This window comes from Microcebus murinus, chromosome 19 (genome assembly GCF_040939455.1).
Source record: "Microcebus murinus isolate Inina chromosome 19, M.murinus_Inina_mat1.0, whole genome shotgun sequence".
Taxonomy (NCBI): Eukaryota; Metazoa; Chordata; class Mammalia; order Primates; family Cheirogaleidae; genus Microcebus; species Microcebus murinus.
The window spans coordinates 38,111,234-38,124,146 of NC_134122.1; the positions used below are offsets into that span (position 1 = coordinate 38,111,234).

A 12,913-nucleotide genomic window follows, 5' to 3' on the forward strand; every position below is an offset into this window, starting at 1 on the left:
CATTTTATCACCCTTTGTGGGCATGTTTAATGTGGGAATCTGGGTGGGAAAGAAATATTGTAGCTGATGAGGGGCTGGAGGGTCTTTTTTCCCTCGGGGACGCTGACTAAACTGTGTGTTGTGAGCCTGTGTTTGACTGTGCCCTGTCACAGGAGGTCAGGTGTGGAATTTTTCAATTGGGGCGTCATGTTGGTGCTTGAAAAGTTTCAATGTTCAAGCAATTCAGATTTTGGATTTTCAGAAGGATGTTCAACCTGTATTGAGATACAAATCACATAACATAAAATTTACCCATTTGAAGTATGAAATTAATACTTAAGTGGTTTTTAGTATAATCATAAGGTTAATAAGGTTAATAATCATAAGGTTAATCATAAGGTTAATAATAATAAGGTTAATAATCATAAGGTTAACCACTTAATACTTAAGTGGTTTTTAGTATAATCATAAGGTTATGCAATCATCACTACTAATTCCATAATATTTTCATCACCTCAAAAAGCAGCCTCATGCCCATTAGCGGTCACTCCCTGTTCTCCTGTCACCCCAGTCCCTGGTAATCACTATTCTACTTCCTATCTCTATGGATTTGCCTATTCTGGTATTCCATATAGATGGAATAATAACAATAATGTGGTCTTTTGTCTGGCTTCTTTCATTTAGCATGTTTTCAAGATTCATCCATATTGTACATTTATGGTCAGCTATAGGGACACTACAGGATAGCCTTTAAACCAGTGGGTTTTGGTGTCTTTTTTTTTTTTTTTTTTTTAAGACGTGTTCTCACTACATTGCCCAGGCTAGACATCAACTCCTGGGCTTAAGCAATCCTCCTGCCCCACCTTCTCAAGTAGCTGGGATTACAGGTGCACCACACCTGTCTTAAACCAGTGGTTTTCACACTGTACCCAGTGAGGTTTGGGCACCTGAGAGGCACCGTGGCAGAAGAGGGCTAAGTGATAGGATCCTAACTTTTTTTTTTTTTTTTGAGACAGAGTCTCACTTTGTTGCCCAGGCTAGAGTGAGTGCCGTGGCGTCAGCCTAGCTCACAGCAACCTCAAACTCCTGGGCTCAAGCAATCCTGCTGCCTCAGCCTCCCAAGTAGCTGGGACTACAGGCATGCGCCACCATGCCCGGCTAATTTTTTTTTCTATATATATATTAGTTGTCCAATTAATTTCTTTCTATTTATAGTAGAGATGGGGGTCTCGCTCTTGCTCAGGTTGGTTTTGAACTCCTGAACTCAAAAGATCTGCCCGCCTCGGCCTCCCAGAGAGCTAGGATTACAGGCGTGAGCCACCACGCCTGGCCAGGTTCCTAACTTTTGTCTATTCCATGTTAGGCTTCTGCAGGAAATTTTATTTGAAGAAAATTTTCGTTTCCTTTACTTAAAAAAACAGTTTTAAAATTTGCTGAATTGATCGCACATTTATCAAATATCCCCTGCTAGGTGCTGGAAGTATAAAGACTACTAGAGATTTGGTTCTCCTCACCCTCTAGTCAAAGGGCTTTTTATTGGTGCTGTAACAAGGTGGTTTTCATAGGAGACTAAGGAGCACAAAGGAGGGGCAGCTAACTTTCTCTGGGGGTGTCAGGGAGGATTTTCTGAAGGCAGGAGGGTGTGTGTGCATGTAGGTGAGCAGAACTAGAGCAGTGGTGGGGCCCAGCTTATGCAGAAATAGGAAGCCATGAAAACTGCAAGTGGTTCAGTACACCTAAAATGCAAAGTACAACTAGGCAAAGGATGAAGCCCCATGAAAAGGCAGAGTCCATGAATTTCATGCTAAACAATTTAAACTTCATCTAATAGGCTACAGGGAGTCCCCCAACCAAAATTTTGCCTATTGCATTGTCACGATTTATATGAAAGCATCATTTTTCTCTTGTAAGTGGGGAAAATGGACTGGAGGTGAAGCAGGATGAGAGAAGAAAGTAGTTCAGGGACAAAATCTAGACCAGAAATGATGCCTGTCTGAACAAAGGGAGTAATACCAGGAAGAGAGTAGAGGGAAGACTTTGAGAGGTTGGAGGTAAAGGGGAGAAAGGAGAATAGACTTCAAGAACTTGGTAAATGAATGCATGAGGGTGTCTGGGGCAACTATTCATACTATGTTTGTATCTTGGGCAACTGAGAAGGGAGGGATATCATTCTCTGAGATGGGGCACAAGCAAGGAAAAGTGAATTAGCTTTTAGACTTGTTGAGTTCTGATGTATGTGTGGTACATCCTGGTTGAGATCCAACATTAGGCAGAAGCATATTTAGTAATGAAGCTTTTCTTAAATTTAAATTTTAAACTGACAAATAATAATTGCACATATTTATGGGGTACAGTGTGATGTTTTGATATATGTTTACAATGTGGAATGAGTAAAATAGGCTAGTTAATAAATCCATCACATCACATATTTATCATCTTTTTGTGGTGAAAACATTTAAAAATCTACTCTTTTAGCAATTTATAATATACAATGTATTATTACTTACTATAGTCACCATTTGGTGCAATAGATCACTAAAGCTTATTTCTGCAGTCTAACTGAAACTCTGCACTCTGATAAACCTCTTTCCTTTGCCCATCCATCCTTTTGCCCCAGCCTCTGGTAACCATCATTCTACTCTCTACTTTCATGAGTTCAACTTCTTTGTTTTATTTTTTTAATTCAATTTTTTTTGAGGCAGAGTCTCACTCTGTCGCTCCAGCTAGAGTGTAGTGGCAGCAACATAACTCACTGCAACCTCAAACTCCTGGGCTCAAGCAATTATCTTGCCTTAGCTTCTTCAGTAGCTAGGACTACACGTACATGCCACCATGCTCAGCTAATTTTTCTATATTTTGTAGAGATGGGCTCTTGATTTTACTCAGGCTGGTCTTGAACTCCTGGCCTCAAACAATCCTCCCACCTTGGCCTCCCAAAGTACAATCCCAAATTTTTGAATGCTAAATATTAGCATTTAGCACTAACTGTTTTGTCAAGCAAAGGGCCTCTCTACAACCTAGTCCATCTCTGGACATTTCTGGTGCTACCTGAGTTGGACAGAAGTCTAGCACATGGTTGGTAGGAAAGCCAGGCCTCTGATCATAGAATCAGATCATGTCAGTCCCACTCAGTCTAGGCCTAGATAAAAGAAATGACTCTTATTACTGCAACTCCCAATAGTCCAGTTTCCTTTCTCACATATTGTACACACGTAGCATATTCAATGTGAATTCAAAGCTTCTCTGGTTCTCTGTAAACAATTTATTTATTTATTTTTTGAGATAGAGTCTAGCTTTGTTGCCCAGGCTAGCGTGAGTGCCATGGTGTCAGCCTAGCTCGCAGCAACCTCAAACTCCAGGGCTCAAGCAATCCTTCTGCCTCAGCCTTCCGAGTAGCTGGGACTACAGGCATGCACCACCATGCCCGGCTAATTTTTTCTATATATATCAGTTGGCCAATTAATTTCTTTCTATTTATAGTAGAGACGGGGTCTCGCTCTTGCTCAGGCTGGTTTCAAACTCCTGACCTTGAGCAATCCGCCCGCCTCGGCCTCCCAGAGTACTAGGATTACAGGCGTGAGCCATAACGCCCAGCCTGTACACAATTCTTTTTTTGCCCTTTAGGTTCTTTACATTGTGATAATGCTATAATTACGGAAAAATATTTATTTTTTTAATTTTTTTTGAGACAGAGTCTCACTGCATTGCCTAGGCTAGAGTGTTGTGGTGTCAGCCTAGTTCACAGCAACCTCAAACTCCTGGGCAATCCTCCTGCCTCAGCCTCCTGAGTAGCTGGGACTATAGGCATGTGCCACCATGCCCAGCTAATTTTTTTCTATAAATATTTTTAGTTGTCCGGCTAATTTCTTTCTATTTTTAGTAGAGATGGGGTCTCACTCTTGTTCAGGCTAGTTTCAAACTCCTGACCTTGAGCGATCCACCTGCCTTGGCCTCCCAGAGTGTTAGGATTACAGGCGTGAGCCACTGCGCCTGGCCTACAGAAAACATTTAAATGTAATATTCAAGAAATATTCCCCAAAATTGCTCCTTCCTTTCTCCTTTACTACTTGTTTTTTATCCTGTGTTATTTATCTATTCAACCAACCAATTTATTAATTCAACAAACATTTAAACACTTGCTAAATGCCAGGCCAAGTTCAACTTCTTTAGATTCCACATATAAGTGAGATTATGCACTATTTGTCTTTCAGTGCCTAGCTTATTTCATTTAGTATAATGTTTTCCAGGTTATCCATGTTGTCACAAATGACAGGATCTGGGAATGACACAGGTTTGATATGAGGCTTAGATTCAGGAGTCATCAGTGGCCGGGCATGGTGGCTCACACCTTTAATCCCAGCACTTTGGTAGGCTGAAGTGGGAGGATCACTTGAGCCCAGGAGTTCAAGACCAGCCTGGGCAACATAGTGAGACCCTGTCTCTACAAAAGAAATATGTAAAAAATTAGCCAGGTGTGATGGCACACCTGTAGTCCTAGCTACTTGGAAGGTTGAGGTGGAAGGATGGCTTGAGCCCAGAAATTTGAGGTTGCAGTTAGCTATGATTGGGCCAGTGCACTCCAGCTTGGGTGACAGAATGAGATTCTGTCTCATACACACACAAAAAAGAGATAGTTATCAGCACATGAACACAATGAAGTTCATGTGATAGATGTAGAAGTTGCTCAAGAAAACTATGGGCATACAACTAATATATATAGAAAAAATCAGCTGGGCATGGTAGCGCATGCCTGTCTGTAGTCCCAGCTACTTGGGAGGCTGAGGCAGGAAGATTGCTTGAGCCCAGGAGTTTGAGGTTGTTGTGAGCTAGGCTGACGCCATGGCACTCACTCTAGCCTGAGCAACAAAGCGAGACTCTGTCTCAAAAAAAAAAAAAAAAAAAAGAAAAAAGAAAAAGAAAAGAAAACTATGGGCATATAAAATGAAAAGGCTGAAGTTAGAGGGTTGGGGATCTGGTGTTCCAGTTCCAATGTTTTTATGGTTGGTGCGGAGAAGAATCAGTTAAAGAATTAGAGAATGGAGTGGTCTGAGAGGCAAAGGAATGATACACTGGAAGGGAAGAGAGAAATGTCAAGAAGGAGTGGCTAATGCCACTGAGAAGTCAAGAAAAGAACAATTTCAGTTTCCACAGGCTTTGGCAATCAGAAGGTCATAATTATCTTAACAAAGACAGTTTCAGTGGGTTGGGGGAAGCTGAAGCCAGGCTCCAACTGGTTAGAGAATGAATGGGAAGTGAGGAAATACAAGCAGCAATGCTTAATATTTCAAGAATACCAGAAAATAGGTTAGTAAGTCATAGTTAGAGGGACTGTAAGGAAGGAGGGTTTTTTTTTTTTTGCTAGACTGGAGAGACATGAGCATGTTTATATTAATATGCTGAAGCGGAAGGAGGAGTAGAGGAAGAAGCTGAAGATTCTGGAAAGAGGAGAAAAGTGATAGAATAAGGCCTCAGAAGAGATTGAAGGGGATGATTTATGTGGTTGTTGGAAACTTTAAGAGAAGAAAATTTAAATAAAGTTATAGATTAGTTTTGTGTTATCAGCATCAACATTGAATCACTTATGTCATACCCTAACAAAATGGAGCCAAGCTGACACATAAACTGTCAGACCTGATAACATTTAGGAGGATGGGGGTGGGAAATCAGGAGACAATGGCAGGGAGTGAAGGAGTTTGTGGACCACAGTCAGGAAAAAGGATTACTGAATAACGTTAGGCACCTAGTTAGCATGGGTCATGGTGAGTTAGGTTGAATAAGTGCTGCACAGAGTCTTAGGAAACCTAACTCTAGCTTCACTTGGCTGTATATGACCTCAGCAAACCTCTTAACCTCTCTGGGTTTCAATTACCCATTTGTAAAATGAGCTTATTTGAGTCAGATGCTCTCTAAGACCTACCTAGCTATCACATCCTAGAAATCTAAATTCTAAAAATTTATTGTTACATAAAAATAATTGGCCTCATTGTCGACTAACTGTTATACAAGGATAACTGGGATGTGTGCATGGGTAAGGAGGTCTCACAGCCTGAGATGGCCTGAGATGGGGGCGTCCTTGGAATGGCCCGAGTCTGAGGCCTCCTCAAGCAAGGAGTGCTCTGGAACATGCCTGGAACAAAGGGCCCAGAGACCTACCAGCTACAAAGGGAGTTCACAGATCCTCTGTTGATAACCTGGAGTTAAAAGGCATTTCTCAAAAAGAACTCCCCTAGACCCACATGAAGTCACCAACTTAACTGGGTGATATAACTATGACTGCTTCCTCATTTGGACCCTCATGGACTCCTTCCAGTGGCTGCTACTGAGTCCTCAAGCTCCCACTTCAAAGCAGAGTGGGGAGGGCCATGTCAAGGGAACATGGAGCCAGGTCTCCTGAGCAGCCCCTAGCATAGAGAAGTCTCAACCTGCACAAACTGATGAAGTCAGTCCAGGAGACAGCTAAGGTCAAATTCCTAAAACAGGCCAGGCGCGGTGGCTCACGCCTGTAATCCTAGCTCTCTGGGAGGCCGAGGCGGGCGGATTGCTCAAGGTCAGGAGTTCAAAACCAGCCTGAGCAAGAGCGAGACCCCGTCTCTACTATAAATAGAAAGAAATTAATTGGCCAACTGATATATATATATAAAAAAAAAAAATTAGCCGGGCATGGTGGCGCATGCCTGTAGTCCCAGCTACTCGGGAGGCTGAGGCAGAAGGATCGCTCGAGCCCAGGAGTTTGAGGTTGCTGTGAGCTAGGCTGACGCCACAGCACTCACTCTAGCCTGGGCAACAAAGTGAGACTGTCTCAAAAAAAAAAAAAAAAAAAAATTCCTAAAACAACAATCACCAACACAACCCAGCTTTCCAAGTAGCAGAAGACTCCCCTTATACTACAGCTCAAGTGTTTGAAGAAAGTTTTTAGCCACGCATGGTGGTTTCTACCTGTAATCCCAGCACTTTGGGAGGCCAACACAGGAGGATCACTTAAGGCCAGGAAATTGAGACCAGCCTGGGCAACATAGTGAGACTGCGTCTCTACAGAAAAATAAGAAAAAATTATCAGGGCATGGTGGCACATGGCTGTGTCCCAGCTATTGGGGAGGCTGAGGCAGGAAGATCACCTGAGCCCAGGAGTTCGAGGCTGCAGTAAGCTCAGATCACACCACTGCACTCCAGCTAGGAGTGACAAAGCAAAACCCTATCTCTTAAAAAAAAAGAAAGAAAGGAAGAAAGAAAAGAGTTTGGGCCCAATAAGTTCAAGCCCAGCAGCTAACGAAAGTGCAATCCTTGGAGTATCATGAATTTAAGCTTTGTATGTGCTGGAAAAAGAGAGCAAATACAAATCAATTACTAACATCAGGCATGTGAAAGAACATATAAGAATTACATAGGTAAGGAAGACTATATTAGCAGTCATACATGTTTGGTGAGTTATTTCAGAGAAAACAGGAAAAGATGAAAGATGGAAAAGGCACCTAACATTTATTGAACAATAAAGAGCTGGTACCCTTCAAAAACTACATCATTAGGCCGGGCGTGGTGGCTCACGCCTGTAATCCTAGCTCTCTGGGAGGCCGAGGCGGGCGGATTGCTCAAGGTCAGGAGTTCAAAACCAGCCTGAGCAAGAGCGAGACCCCGTCTCTACTATAAATAGAAAGAAATTAATTGGCCAACTGATATGTATATAAAAAAATTAGCCGGGCATGGTGGCGCATGCCTGTAGTCCCAGCTACTCGGGAGGCTGAGGCAGAAGGATCGCTCGAGCCCAGGAGTTTGAGGTTGCTGTGAGCTAGGCTGACGCCACGGCACTCACTCTAGCCTGGACAACAAAGCGAGACTCTGTCTCAAAAAAAAAAAAAAAAAAAAAAAAAACTACATCATTAAATGATGAAAAGAATCCTACTGGAAAGTTGTATTCTTATTCCCATTTTTCAAATGAAGTTGCCAAGATGGAAAGCAGTTGATATGTTTGTGGGTGGTATGAGAGTCACAGGGCAGATGTCAGAGACCACTGTTGCCCCCACCAACAAATTTACACTCCTGCCCTTTCCCCGGTATTTAATAACTGAACAAAACAATTGAGCAAAAAAATCTTTTTTCTATTCTCTGCTTCACTTTGCCATCAAAAGGAAGCTCATCCACAAACCCTACAAATGTTGGTAAAGGAAAAGAACATGAGATCTCTTGGACTTAGCGTAAAACCAGAGCTCAAAAAAGTTACATTTCTTCAGTTATATTACAAATATTTATTAAGTACCTATAATGTGTCAGGCACTCAGCTAAATGCTGTTACTTGCCCAAAGTCACAAACAGTAGGTAGCAGAGTTAGGATTAAACCCAGGTCTTTCTGATGTCAACACCTGGGCATTTTTTATGAATCCATGATTATCAAACTTCTTAGAAACAAAATCTTACAAGGAATTCCAATATGCAAAGAGAAAAAAAAAGCAGAGCTGTTCTGGGTGAAGTGGGATTACAATGCCCTGAGCCCTACCTACTCTGCCCCTCCCTTTCCCATCTGTCCCCCAAAGCAACCCACCTAAATTCCTGAAAAACCACTAAGATAGGAAGGAGCACAAGTGGAAAACCATATCATGCTTCTATCATATGAGTTTTGACAAATGTATACACCTGTGTAAACCAAAGTCCTACCAAGATATAGGATATTACATTATCATCACCCCAGAAAACTCCCTCTGAGCCCTTTCCAGTCACTTCCTGCCCCCAATTTCTAAGAGGCAACCACTCTTGACTTTTTTTTAACCATAGACTAGCCTGTTTTGCATTCAATCTGTTGTGATGTTACATACCATGTAGCCTTCAGAAAATTCCACTGTACACTAATGAGAAAATAAAGAGTGAAAAGGCAAATAACATCTTAGTATTATTATGAAAACAGTTCTAACTTTGCAGAGGCAAAGGTCCCCAGACTATGTTTTGAAAATGTTTGCGCTAGGGATTTCATTTTGTTTTGTTTTGTGAGACAAAGTAGCACATGTAAGAAACCACGATTGTTCATTCTGCTTACCAGCAGAATTTTAGAAAATTCCTCATCTGTGGAATTTCACAAAGCCCCTGGTTCCTGACAGTGCATCCACTGGGGAAATGCCCTGAGGACGACAAGCAGGATAAAGCACAGGTTTCCAAATCGCTTGCTGGAATAATTGCATTTTTAGAAAACGTCAATGATCTCAGAACTTGTTTTCCTGACAAGGATTAGTGATTATGCCTCTGTAATCTATAACCAGATATACTCTCACACCCAAACTTTGATGAGATTTTGCTCTAATGTAACTTTTGGGCACATTTGATATACTTTCTGAGCATGTGCAGAATGGCCACCACCACCAGCTGAAACACTACTTTAGAGCAGTCCAACAGAAATTCCCAGAAGGACTCTCCTGGATTGCAATCCTCAGAAAGATTCTGAATAAAACTAACTTTAATTTTTTCAAATCCTGAGTTTTTCTTTAGTTGACAGTTTTAATTAATATACTTTTCTCTCTTCTGAGGAGCAAGCCTCACCATTCTAATGAACACATCAGTTAACCCAGAAGTACCCAACCTTTTTGGCACCAGGGACTGGTTTCATGGAAGACAATTTTTCCACAAATGGGGGTGGGTAGGGATGGTTTCAGGATGAGTCAAGTGCATTGCATTTATTGTGCAGTCAGACCTCTCTGCTAATGAGAATCTGTATTTGCAGCCGCTCCCCAGCGCTAGCATCACCGCCTCAGCTCCACACAGTTCATCAGGCATTAGGTTCTCCTAAGGAGCACGCAGCCTAGATCCCTCCATGCACAGTTACCTGTAGGTTTCCTGCTTCTGTAAGAATCTAACGCTGCAGCTGATCTGACAGGAGGCGGAGCTTATGCGGTGACGGGAGCGATGGGGAGTGGCTGTAAATACACACGAAGGTTTGGCTCACTCACCTGCTGCCCACCTCCTGCTGTTCGGCCCAGTTCCTAACAGGCCACAGGTAGGTACTGGTGCGGCCTGGGGGTTAGGGACTGCAGAATTAACCCATGCACAGCAGCCACCAAAGTCTGATCTCAGTGACTTCAGGAAAGGACCTTCTATTGACAGCTGCCTGTAGACTGTTTCCCCAGCTGAGAAGGAACCTACCTGAGTCCCTTTTGGTAGTGCCCAGGCCCTGGCCAGCATGGCTGTTATATAAAAACATATGAACTGAAGGAAAAGGGTGTCCACATGGGGCAGACTGGCATGGCTTCCTGGCTCCCATGGTGCTCCATTATCTCTCTGAGGACTCCTTCTTCTCCACCTGATACCCTGGGTCCTCTATTGTCTTCTCCATCACTGTTGCTATGCCTCTCACCCCAGATGACCCTCATTTGTTCTTCCAGGCTTGAAGAACAGAAATATCTGCCTCACCCACTATTCTATAATTTTTATGGCATAAACTCTATGTTCTACTCTCCTCTGCTCTTTTGCTTCTTAAAGATCTATTTGAAAGTTAGTTTTAAAATAATTAACTGTTTCTTTTTCTTTGAATATCAGGTGTTTAATCACCCTAATTTCTACCAGGTAGATGCAGATCCTCAAAACAACCCTAAGAGGTTGAGTCAGCCATTATTCCCTTTTAAAATCTAAGGAAATGGAGGCACAAAGAGGCTAAATTTGGTAACTGGTGGCCTGGCACCAAAACCCTGTACCTAAACTATTTATTCAAACTTAGAAGTCCTAGCTACTTTATCTATGCTCTTTCCACTATTTCTGGCAGGTATTTTACCAAATATCTGGGAATTGACAATAAATGTGAAAACCTGAACAGCCCTTTCTAAAGGGTAAGGAAGACCAAACTGCCAATTGCCAAAGTGAGTGGTCCTCAAAGTGTGGTCCAGGGACTTCTGGGAGTCCCTGAGGCACTTTCAGAGGATCTACAAGGTCAAAACTATGTTCATAATAAAACTGTCACTTGACTTTTTCCCTTGCATTTTTTCTCAAGTATATGGTGTTTTCAAGAGACTATTGGATGTGTGACACCACAACTGAATGCAGGAGCAGGTATGAAAATCGTTATTTTTCTCTTAAGCCAGATATTAGATTTGCAAAAATGTAAAGCAGGACCGGGCACAGAGGCTCACACCTGTAATCCTAGCACTTTGGGAGGCCAAGGCAGGTGAATCGTTTGAGCTCAGGAGTTTGAGACCAGCCTGAGCATGAGTGAGACCTTGTCTCTACTAAAAAAAAAAAAAAAAAAAAAAAAAAAGAAAAGAAATTAGCTGGACAACTAAAAATATATAGAAAACATTAGCCATACATGGTGGCACATGCCTGTAGTTCCATCTACTCGGGAGGCTGAGACAGTAGGATTGCTTGAGCCCAGGAGTTTGAGGTTGCTGTGAGCTAGGCTGATGCCACGGCACTCTAGCCTGGGCAACAGAGCCAGACTCTGTCTAAAAAAAAAAAAATGTTATGTTATATGTAGTGGGCAACCTCAAGCGATCCTCCTTTCTCAGCCTCTAGATTAGCTGGAACTACTGGTGCACCACTACGTCTGGCTAATGTTTTAAAAGTTATTTTGTAGACATGGGGGGGGTCTCACTATATTGCTCAGGCTGGTCTCAAACTCTTGGCCTCAAGCAATCCTCCCACCTTGGCCTCTCAAAGTGCTAGGATTACAGGCATTAGCCACCATGCCTGGGCCCAGATCTACCACTTTAAAAGTGTATACTTCAGTGGCTTTTAGTATGTTTAGCATGTTCACTATGTTGCACAACCATCACTACTGTCTCATTCCAGAACCCCTCTTCATTACCCCCAAAAGAAACTTGTGTCTATTAGAAGTAGTTCAAATTCCCCAACTCCTCACCATCCCCTGGCAATCACTAACCTATTTTGTCTTCAAGGGTTTGTTATTGCAATTTTTAAATGCATTAATTTTTTAAAATTTAAGGTGCAATATAGTAAGTATGGATAGAAACTCATAAACAAAAGACCTTTGAAGGCCTCAATTTTTAAGACTGTAATGGAATCCCAAGGGCTAAAAAGTTTGAGAAACACTGATCTAAGATTTGTTATATGTTTTCCAATAGGGTGGAACATTAATCTCTAAACCACAGCCCTACCTACCTGGAGCTCTATCCCTGTCCTTCTGGAAAGGACAAGGAACTACTTGCAGACCGTTGAACCTGTAAGGACTAGGAATCAGAACCGTGGTTGACTTATCAGACCAAGCATGCTCTCAACACTCACTCCACTGTCCTTCGTTCTGAGTTCTAAGTTATAAAGTAAGGAACATCTGAGTTGGTCATCCCGGCTCAGATGTGCGACACAACGGGATATCCAGTGGCGTGGTCTCAGCAAGAGGTGAGTGTAACGTGCCAGTCCACAGTCCAGCCAGTGTGGTCCGGATCTACAGAACTGACCAGACACGACAGCACCGTTAAATGGCAATGACGTCCCACAATCCACAAAACGACCCCCGCTTCACAGATGCGCCAAACGACTCCTGAGGCAAGAATCTGTAGAAAGTGAAGATCACAACCAATCGTTTAGAATAAAACCATTTCTAGGCAGCGTCTCCCTTATTCATATAATCACTTCTTCTGCCACCCAAATAGCACAAATTATATTCAGTAGCAGAGGAATTTTTGGATGAATCGATGAAGTGCCTGCGAAAAGCCGCCACTTAATGCAAATCTACGCCTGCAAACCTGAAAGCCTGATGGTAAAAGGAACCGGACGCCGGGCGGCGCTCAGCAGCAGCCACAAACGCCACCATCGCCAACGTCTGAGTGCCGGTGGTTTGCGCCACAGCGCATTCCCAGCTGTTACTGGCTGTGCAGCCAACGTGCGCGCATGCGTCCTCGCCCGGGAAAACTTTCTTGAGGAACCCGGAGACTAGCACTAGAGGGCGGGATAGTCGCAACCCACAGGCAGGGGCTTCCGGCAGCAGCTAGCCGTGATTGGTGGAGCC

The 12,913-nt window shown here is 42.9% G+C and overlaps 1 long non-coding RNA gene across 2 annotated transcripts; it reads right to left on the bottom strand.

Annotated features, from left to right (window-relative positions):
• LOC105871101 (uncharacterized) lies at positions 1–12,825 on the bottom strand. Of its 2 annotated transcripts, XR_012913539.1 has the most exons (4): positions 12,651–12,825; positions 12,067–12,458; positions 6,916–7,008; positions 1–254 (listed from the first exon to the last, which is right to left on the bottom strand). It is a non-coding gene; the product is annotated as an uncharacterized LOC105871101 (long non-coding RNA). The 2 variants fall into 2 exon arrangements; XR_001153891.3 differs by lacking the exon at positions 6,916–7,008 and having other exon boundaries at positions 12,651–12,823.
• Positions 12,826–12,913: the final 88 nt, after the last annotated feature.